This window comes from Electrophorus electricus, chromosome 23, assembly GCF_013358815.1.
Source record: "Electrophorus electricus isolate fEleEle1 chromosome 23, fEleEle1.pri, whole genome shotgun sequence".
In the NCBI taxonomy this organism is placed as follows: Eukaryota; Metazoa; Chordata; class Actinopteri; order Gymnotiformes; family Gymnotidae; genus Electrophorus; species Electrophorus electricus.
In genome coordinates, this window is record NC_049557.1 from 5,180,454 (window position 1) to 5,188,712 (window position 8,259).

Here is an 8,259-nt window from a genome sequence, read left to right on the forward strand (position 1 = left end):
GTGTGCGTGTGTGTGTGCGTGCGTGTGTGCGTGCATGTGTGCGTGCATGTGTGTGTGTGTGTGTGTGTGTGTGTGTGTGTGTGTGTGTGTGTGTGTGTGCGTGTGTGCGTGTGTGTGGGGTCCAGCACACACAGTTCCCACAGAGTCACACAGTCCACAGCAGTTCGGTTCTTCTTCGCCAAGCTCTGCCCTGATTGACTCACCCTGGCGCCCAGTGGCTTTGTAAGTAAACCACACTGTGTAGACTGAGAATTGCAACTAGTGAGGAGAAGCCCCTGCAGCTGCACCTGGCCCCCCTCCCCCCGGTGCACGGCTGCGGCTGGACAGCTGTCTGGTCCCCCCCCTCCCACCAGCCTCCTATATGGAGGCTTCAGACTGTTCTAGAAGCATCTGGGAGGCGGCAGCCTGTGCAGTCCGAGCGCCGACGGAGACAGATGGGCGAGTCTGGGAGAATGCAGTGCCCATATGTCTAAAATATCCGCCTGCTCTAATGCACTTTGATTAAAATAATGTTTATAGGAGGCACGCAAAGTGGACTAATTTCCACAGCTTCACATGGCATCTGTTCACCCGCAACCAAGCAACACTGACCTTCACCGCGTTACTAAAGCCAGCACCTACCCCAGCATGTCAGGACTGCCGTACATAACTCCAGATAGCAGGCCGACATTAAGCCATTGAAGAGAGAGACTACAGAGGGTCAGAGTAGCTGTGAGTGGCAATGCAAGCAGAGGACCTTGACTGGTCGTTGATCAGGTGAAGGAAGCGTGTCCGCGCTGAAGGCAGGAACGTGGCAGGAACGTCCCTCCTTCCTCTCGACCTGTCGGGCGCATCTGGTCTTAAGCTGCCCGCGTGTGTGCTTATTAAGATGCAGCACGCAGTGGCAACGGTGACCCCCGACCTTGGTTTATCCGTGCCGAGTGTGAGGGAAGCTTGTTTTCCTGCTGTATGGAAAGCAGCCGGTGCTCGGAGGTTCGGAGATGGCTCAGGCGGATAAAGCAGCAACGCTCAGGACACACTGACCTTCAGCCTGCGTGTTACAGAGAGCTCGTTCTGGGTGAGACAGCGTGTTTGCGGGTGCGTTGCGTGCCGCGTGTGTGTATGTGTGCGCGTGCACCGGTGAGCATGCGTTTATGTTCATCTGAATGCCCCAGTGTGTGTGCTTGCATGCAGATAGACAAAGTTCACGTGATTGTTCTTTCCTATGCCCATGGAGGAGTTGGGGGTGCTTCCACCATCACGCCACCCCGGCGCCTTCCTCTCCTCTTACCTCCCCACTGCTCCTCTCTCCACCCCCCGTGCTGCTCCTGCTCTGGCTGTAGAGACAGTCCCACGGAGAGGGGGGCTCCTGAGCTCCTGGCCCCTCATTAGCTCCTCCATGCGAAGAGCACTTCACCCCCTGGACCCCGCCAGCCCCCCTTTAATTGGACACTTGAGCGGGGTGATGTGCATCTGGCTCTATCCAAGCCTGACATTTCCAACCGCTGACCTTTTCTGCTGGCCGGCGTGGCTCAGTAATCATCGCAGCCCTGCGTCGTTCCTCCGCGGGGCCCTGCCAAAAAAAACGCAGCGTGCGCGGGGCCGGAGAAAAGACCAAAGAAGAGAGAATCAAAATCGTATTGGGCCGTCGGCGGAGTCGCGTGTGCGTGCTGGCGGAGAGGGGGCTCGGGCCGGGCTGTCTTCGGACGGGCTATTGGCAATCTATTGATTCGGATGCCCTTTTCATATCGGCAGACGCCCTGGTGATACTGTACTGCAGGAAAATTAACTTTGCTCTGTTTCTGTTTAGTCTCCCTCCTCATCCAAATCATTTGCCACCATTATAGAAAGAAAGGTCAATTACATTCATGAGACTTGTGGGGAGATGTGTGAAGCCACAGGCCAGAGCTGAGATAATAGACAGCCCCCGTGTCCTCACTAATTCTCTGGCTCTTTTTCTACAGGTCCTCAGTGGAAACACACACACACACACACACACACACACACAGATACACACCCCTGTGTGTCTGTGCGCTGTCCGCCAGAGCTTCACAGCCAGAGTTAATGCGTTCGAGCTCGCTCAGTTCCTCCTTATTTTCTCTCAATCTGATGATTTGCACGCTTGGCAGCCGGTCAAAGCGAAACGCCCTTCCAAATGCGTTGGAGTAAAATGCCCTTTGTTTTCTTTTTGCCTTCCTTTTATGAAATTTCCACAAATGTTTCACAGCATCTTCTCACTCTCATTTCAGTGTCAGAATATCAGCCTACAGCTGAGCTGGGCTCTACACGAACCTGCTATTGGGTGACAAGCCACCAATATGCATATGCATATCCCTAGTTCATTTATACACATCGTTTGCCTCTGTTATACAGGCTTTTTTTTCTTTTCTCTGTGTGTTAAGAGAACACCTGCTGGAGCGTTTCCCTAGGCGTGTGTGTGTGTGTGTGTGTGTGTGTGTGTGTGTGTGTGTGTACTGTGTCCATGGGCAAAGCCTCCTCAGGCACTGAAGGCTTGAGAATGGCTCCTAGTGGCCAGACAACCTGCTGTGCCTGGATATGCCAGTGGGACACAGCCTGCCACTCTGGGCAGCCTACAGCCAGCAGTACCCGCAACACAACCTTCTGCCTTGAACAGAATAGGGACGAGAGAGAGAGAGAGAGAGAGAGCAAGAGATGGAGGGAGAGAGAGATGAGCAATATAGAATGATATGGGGTCTGACAGGGACATCATTTATAAAACACTATCAGAGCATTGGCTAAACAGCCAGTTGTGGAGAAAACCCTATTATTGCTCTCATTATATCCTTTCTCTATGAATTTGCATAGTTTGTACCCAAGGACTTCATCATTGGTGACTTTATCATGCTGATGAAGGAAAACAAAAGGGTGTGCACATATGAGCATGCTTGTGTGTGTGTGTGTGTGTGTGTGTGTGTGTGTGTGTGTGTGTGTGAAGCAGGGGGAAGCGGGGAAGTACAAGTGAGATGAACCAACGTGGCAGGCTCCGCCGTTGGCCACCTCCCGCCTATTTTCCAGCTGATTTTTTCGAAGCGTGCACAGAGAAGCGTGGAGAAAGTAGTGTGAGTGTGTTAATGAAGAGAGAATCAACACTCTAATGCAGCACACTAAGAGATGGGTCGCATGTGCGTGTGGTGGTGGTGGTGGTGGTGGTTTTGGGGGGGTAAGGGGTGCTGCTTCTAGTGAGGCTGAGAAAATATTTATAAAATATGCACCATTACAGCGTTATTTAAAATGTGTCTAGAGTCCGGGCCCTGAAGGTTTTTCGCTGCTTCCATTTTCAACCCTCATCCTCGCAAATATCACAATTTCACGCCTTCTTCACCTAATCAGCCACGGGTTTTCCATTCGCTGTGTGAAAAACAAAACAACACTCTTTAAAGATGCTAAATGAAAAATGCATTGTGCTGCCGTTATTAACTTGTCTTTCTCCTTTCAAGAACACGTGTGCGCATGCACTCATGCACGTGCAAGGGGAAGATATGTAAGAAAATGTAAACAACATTTTAACAGCCTCCGTAGCACGACAGCAGAGACAGCAGTTGCGATTTCTTTGTCACCGTTGCTGTTGCCAGCACACTGCAAATCCATAAAGCAAAAGTCATTTCAGTTTGAAGGGGCCTTTTGTTATTTCTGGCCTTAGTGTGTGTAATGGAGGTGGGTGCTCTGGGGTCTTTGTAGTGGATTGAGTTAGCAGATGATGGAGAGACAGAGGTGCAATGAGAGAGAGAGAGGTGTATATGTATAGAGAGAGAGATGTATATATATAGAGAGAGAGAGATACAGGCACACACACAGAGAGAGTGAGTCTCATCAACGTGACACTTCATTGCCACCGGTCCTGAACCCTCCTCCATCCATCCTATCAGTACCGTCCTCATGCCCATTTGGGGCTGCCGTGGCTGGCTTTGTAGTGGTGCTGATGCGGTTACCTAGTTACCAGTGTGTCTTGTTTGCAGGGTCACTTCATTAGCCGGCGCCGAGCGGCGCGGCCTGGCACTGAGCGGCTAGCTGTCAGGCTGTGGCTCCCCACCGCACCTGCTTATCAGATCAGCCCACACACTCCTTCCCTCAGGATGTTCCCTGCAGTAAAGGCCGGCGATAAGCCTCGCTGGCCTGCTGTCATTTTAACATGCCTGTCGTATCTGGATGGGAAATGAACTACTCCATGTAAACATGGCCTCGTCTCTCGTTAAGAGCCCAGATGAACTGCAACTGTGTAGAAGGGGATATCTGCAAGAATGCCTGGCATCTTCTGTGTGCCTTGTCAGGGGCATTTGTGGAGACTGATGTCGTGTATGAAGACTGATGTCATGTATGGAGAGTGATGACGTGATGTATGTCATGGCAAATCAACATTAACATTAACTGTTGCACTTGATGAGAACTATAGTAGATCCTCATTCGCATAGCTGTTAGAGCACTGATTGCTAGTAAAGAAGCAATGATGATGTGATTATACTAAACCATGTGGTTTTACTCTGTTAAAAATGTAAACCCAATATCCAGAGATCATTGAAATGCTTAAATATATTATATCTGAAATGTTTACATTTACATTTTCAGCATTTAGCAGATGCTCTGACTTACTTAAAAGTGCTTGGTTATCTACCTAGAATACATCCTAGCCAGTACCGTAGGTTAAAGTTCAAGATACTGTTGAACTAGAAATACAGGAATCAATGCTGATACCTAGAAGTGCAAAATAAGCATAAGCGCTATATCAATAACAAACAATACCCGACAATAAAAACTAGAGTTTCAGTCACTCAACATAGGTGGAGGATCAATGGTCAATTAAATATTTCACAAATAGGTAAGTCTTCATTTTGCATTTGAAAACCAGGACACTGAATAGTCTCAATGTATGTATTCTATGAGACTTGAAGCATAGTGTTCCAAGCCGAGCTGTACTTGAGGTTCAAAGTACACAAGGTGCGGAAAGGGCTTCGACTGTTGTCATCGTGTGTGGAGGGACTGGACCATTTTTGGCTTTGTAGGCAAGCATCAGGGTTTTAAATTTATTGTGGGCAGCTACTGAAAGCCAATGAAGGGAGAACAGCAGCGGAGTGACGTGAACTTCGGAAGATTGAAGACTAGTTGTGCTGCTGCATTCTGGATCAGTTGTAGATGTCTGATGGCCCATCGAAGAGCAGCAAGCAGCGTATTTAAGTAGTCTAGCTTTGAGATGACAGGAGACTGCACAAGCAGCTGGGTAGCTTACTGTGAGAGAAAGGGCCAAATCCTTCGTATGTTACAAAGGAGAAATCTGCAAGACCAGGTCAGGTTTGAAACAGTTGAGAATGACAAGTGGTTGTCCAAAGTAATGTGCAGCAGATTCAGATGTAGATACCAGGGAGTTCATGAAAGAAATTGTGTGGTCATAGTGAGGATTGGCAGTTCCTGGGATGTACAGAAGCTTGGTTTTGCTGGGGTAAAGCTTCAAGTTGGTGGGCTGTCATCCATGAAGCAATGTCAGTCATGCAAGCTGGGATATAGCTAGAAACCTGTGTCAGAAGTGAAAGAATTTATTGGGTGTCGTCAGCATAGCAGTGGTAGGAGAAACCATGAGAAGATATTATATCACCAAGAGAGCGAGTATACGGAGAAGAGGGCCTAGCACTGAGTCCTGGGGGACCCCATTGGAGAGTCTACATGGATTGAATGTGGATCCTCTCCATGTCACCTGATAGGATCAGGCCTCCAGTTAAAATTACAACCATTTCCATGCGGAGCCAGTCACAACAAGCCTGAAGAAAGAGGAGGATGCTGTGGTTTACTGTGTCAAAGGCCACTGAAAGGTCCAGATGAATCAATGACATTTTGGCAGCTGTGGCAGCATGAAGTTTCTCTATCACTGCTATAAGGACTGTTTCTGTTGAAAGTACCAGTTTGCAGCCACACTGATTGGGATCATGGAGCTGGTTCTTGGTTAGAAAAAGAGATAATTGATTGTAGACTGCTTGTTCAAGAACCTTTGAGAGGAACGAGAGAAGTGATACTAGCCTGTATTTGCTTATGTCGGAGCTGCTGAGTGAGGCCTTGTTTAGGATTGGTACCACCCCCGCGGTCTTGAACACAGTAGGTACATGTCCAGAGAATAAGGAGCTGTTGATGACGGCAGAAATGAATGGAAGCAGATCTCTTGATATTGTGTGGAGCAGAGTGGAAGGAACAGGAACAGCGGGCATGTGGCTGGATTGCTAGAAGTCTGGAATTGAAGGATTTTGTCTGAGGAGAGAGGAGAAAAGAAGCCAGATAGCTGGATGTAGGGGTATGAACACTGGAAGAGTGGGAATGGAGGAAAAGGACTGGCAGATTGCTGCAACCTTCTCCCCAGAGAAGGTGATGAAATCCTCAGAAGTAAGAAATGAGGAGGGAGGGGAGGATTAAGAAGAGAAGAAAAAATACTGAAGCGCTTGCATGAAACAGATGCTGATGATTCAAAGTATGGTGACTTTTCTTTATGCAGATTTAAATTCTCGTGAGAACTTGGAAAGGCGACAGTGATAGGAACTGATGTCTTAATCTAGGTGAGTTTTCCTACACCGTTTCTCTGCAGTTCTCTCGAGTAGCAATGGAGTGCTTCTGTTAGCCAGGGGGCAGGCGGGGCAGAACTTGCAGCTCTGAGGGAGTGAGGGCACAGAAGACTGATTGACGAGGAGAGTGTATAAAGGAACATATTAGTAACTGTATCCTGGGAGAGAGAAGAAAGAGTTGGGGAGGAAGGGTAGACAATATCATAGAAACAAAGGAGGCGGGAGAGATGGAGCACAGGTTGTGATGGAAGGATGAAAAACACGTGGGAGAGGTGTGTCTAGAAAGAGTAGGGAGGGAGAGAGAGAAGGATAGAAAATGATAGTCCGACAGGTGGAGGGCTGGTGACTGTAACGTCCAGTGCTGTGGTTATCCAGGTGAAAATCAGGTCCAGAACATTGCCCACTCTGTGAGTCGGAGGATACTAGTTGAGGGCGAGGTGGAAGGATGCAGGAGGAATGTAGTTTGTCTGATGAAAGGTTGTAGTTACTGAGAATGACTGGGTTACCTGCGGTAGGGAAATTACTCAACAGGGTGTCAAGCTCATCCATTAACTTATCTAGGGAACCTAGAGGTTGGAAGATGACAATAATGTGAAGTTTAGTGGGCAAAGACGCTGCAATGGCATGAAATTCAAAAGAAGGGATTGAAAGAATCGAGAAGGAACGTGAGGCGAAACGCCACTTCTGAGACAACAGTAAACCTCTGCCGCCACCCCTGTCAAGATGCCACAGAGAATGGGTGAATGTAAAGGCAGAGGAAAGGGTTCTCAGGGGTGATCCAGGTCTATCAAAGCCTGGGAGTGTAGTGAGTGCAGGGATGCTAGGGCTGAGGTGAGAGCAGCCTTCTGGACAGCTGATTGGCTATTCCAGAGTTCTCCTGCCACAACAGCCTGAGATTGTGATGAACGTTGGAAGTAAATGAGGTTGCTGGTTTTGTGGTGTCTACAATGATAATAGTGCCTGCAATATCTGTGGGAATTGCAAGATGCATTATCTGTCTGAAAAGATGTTTACGTTTTGGATGTATGTGAGGAAATTTTGAGAAAGTGTGAAAAAAAATGGTACTTAGATGGGTTTGAAAAGGTCCAGTCTCTGTGCTGGTGAGGAGCTAGGAGAAAAACAGCATGAAAGCCTTCTACAGATGCTTGTACATGTCTGTAGTGGAGTGATCCTCATTTATCAGTTCAGTAAGTGCTGTGTCTGCCCCCCAGTTCACACCTAGGGGCCAAGGCGAAACCTCACCTGCAGTGAGTCTTTTTATTCACCTGCAATGAATTTTAGGCAAAAGTAATTAATAGCAGAGCCTACCATAACCAACCAGAGGATAGTCCAAGAAAGTAAAAAGAAATGCACACTACGTATAAACATTTATGCTAAAAATAAAAAAGTAAGCATGTTTTACAAGGGTGTATGCAGTTAAGGGTTTGAATTTCCTTTGAGTAGACATGTATGTATTATTTAATGAATAATTAAATTTAATATTGAAAAAAAAAAGCTGGGTAAAAGTATTGTGGCTTTTAAACCTGTATCTTGAGCATATTTTGCACATGGCACCTGACTTTGGGACTTTTGTTCTCGTGTGACCTTTCAGTGACCTATTTTCACTATGGGCGTCAAGATAATACTTTCATGTAGCAGCCTGGCGAAATATCTGCCTGTCTGAACAGGCATGTTGTTGAACACCATTTTCCAGTCATGAATGCTGCTGTCCGACAATGAAGCC

At 47.6% G+C, this 8,259-nt stretch overlaps 1 protein-coding gene across 2 annotated transcripts in view; it reads left to right on the forward strand.

Annotated features, from left to right (window-relative positions):
* Positions 1 to 8,259, forward strand: part of agbl4 (ATP/GTP binding protein-like 4) — a 249,801-nt gene that overhangs the window by 162,008 nt on the left and 79,534 nt on the right. The gene's annotated exons all lie outside the window — the stretch shown is intronic.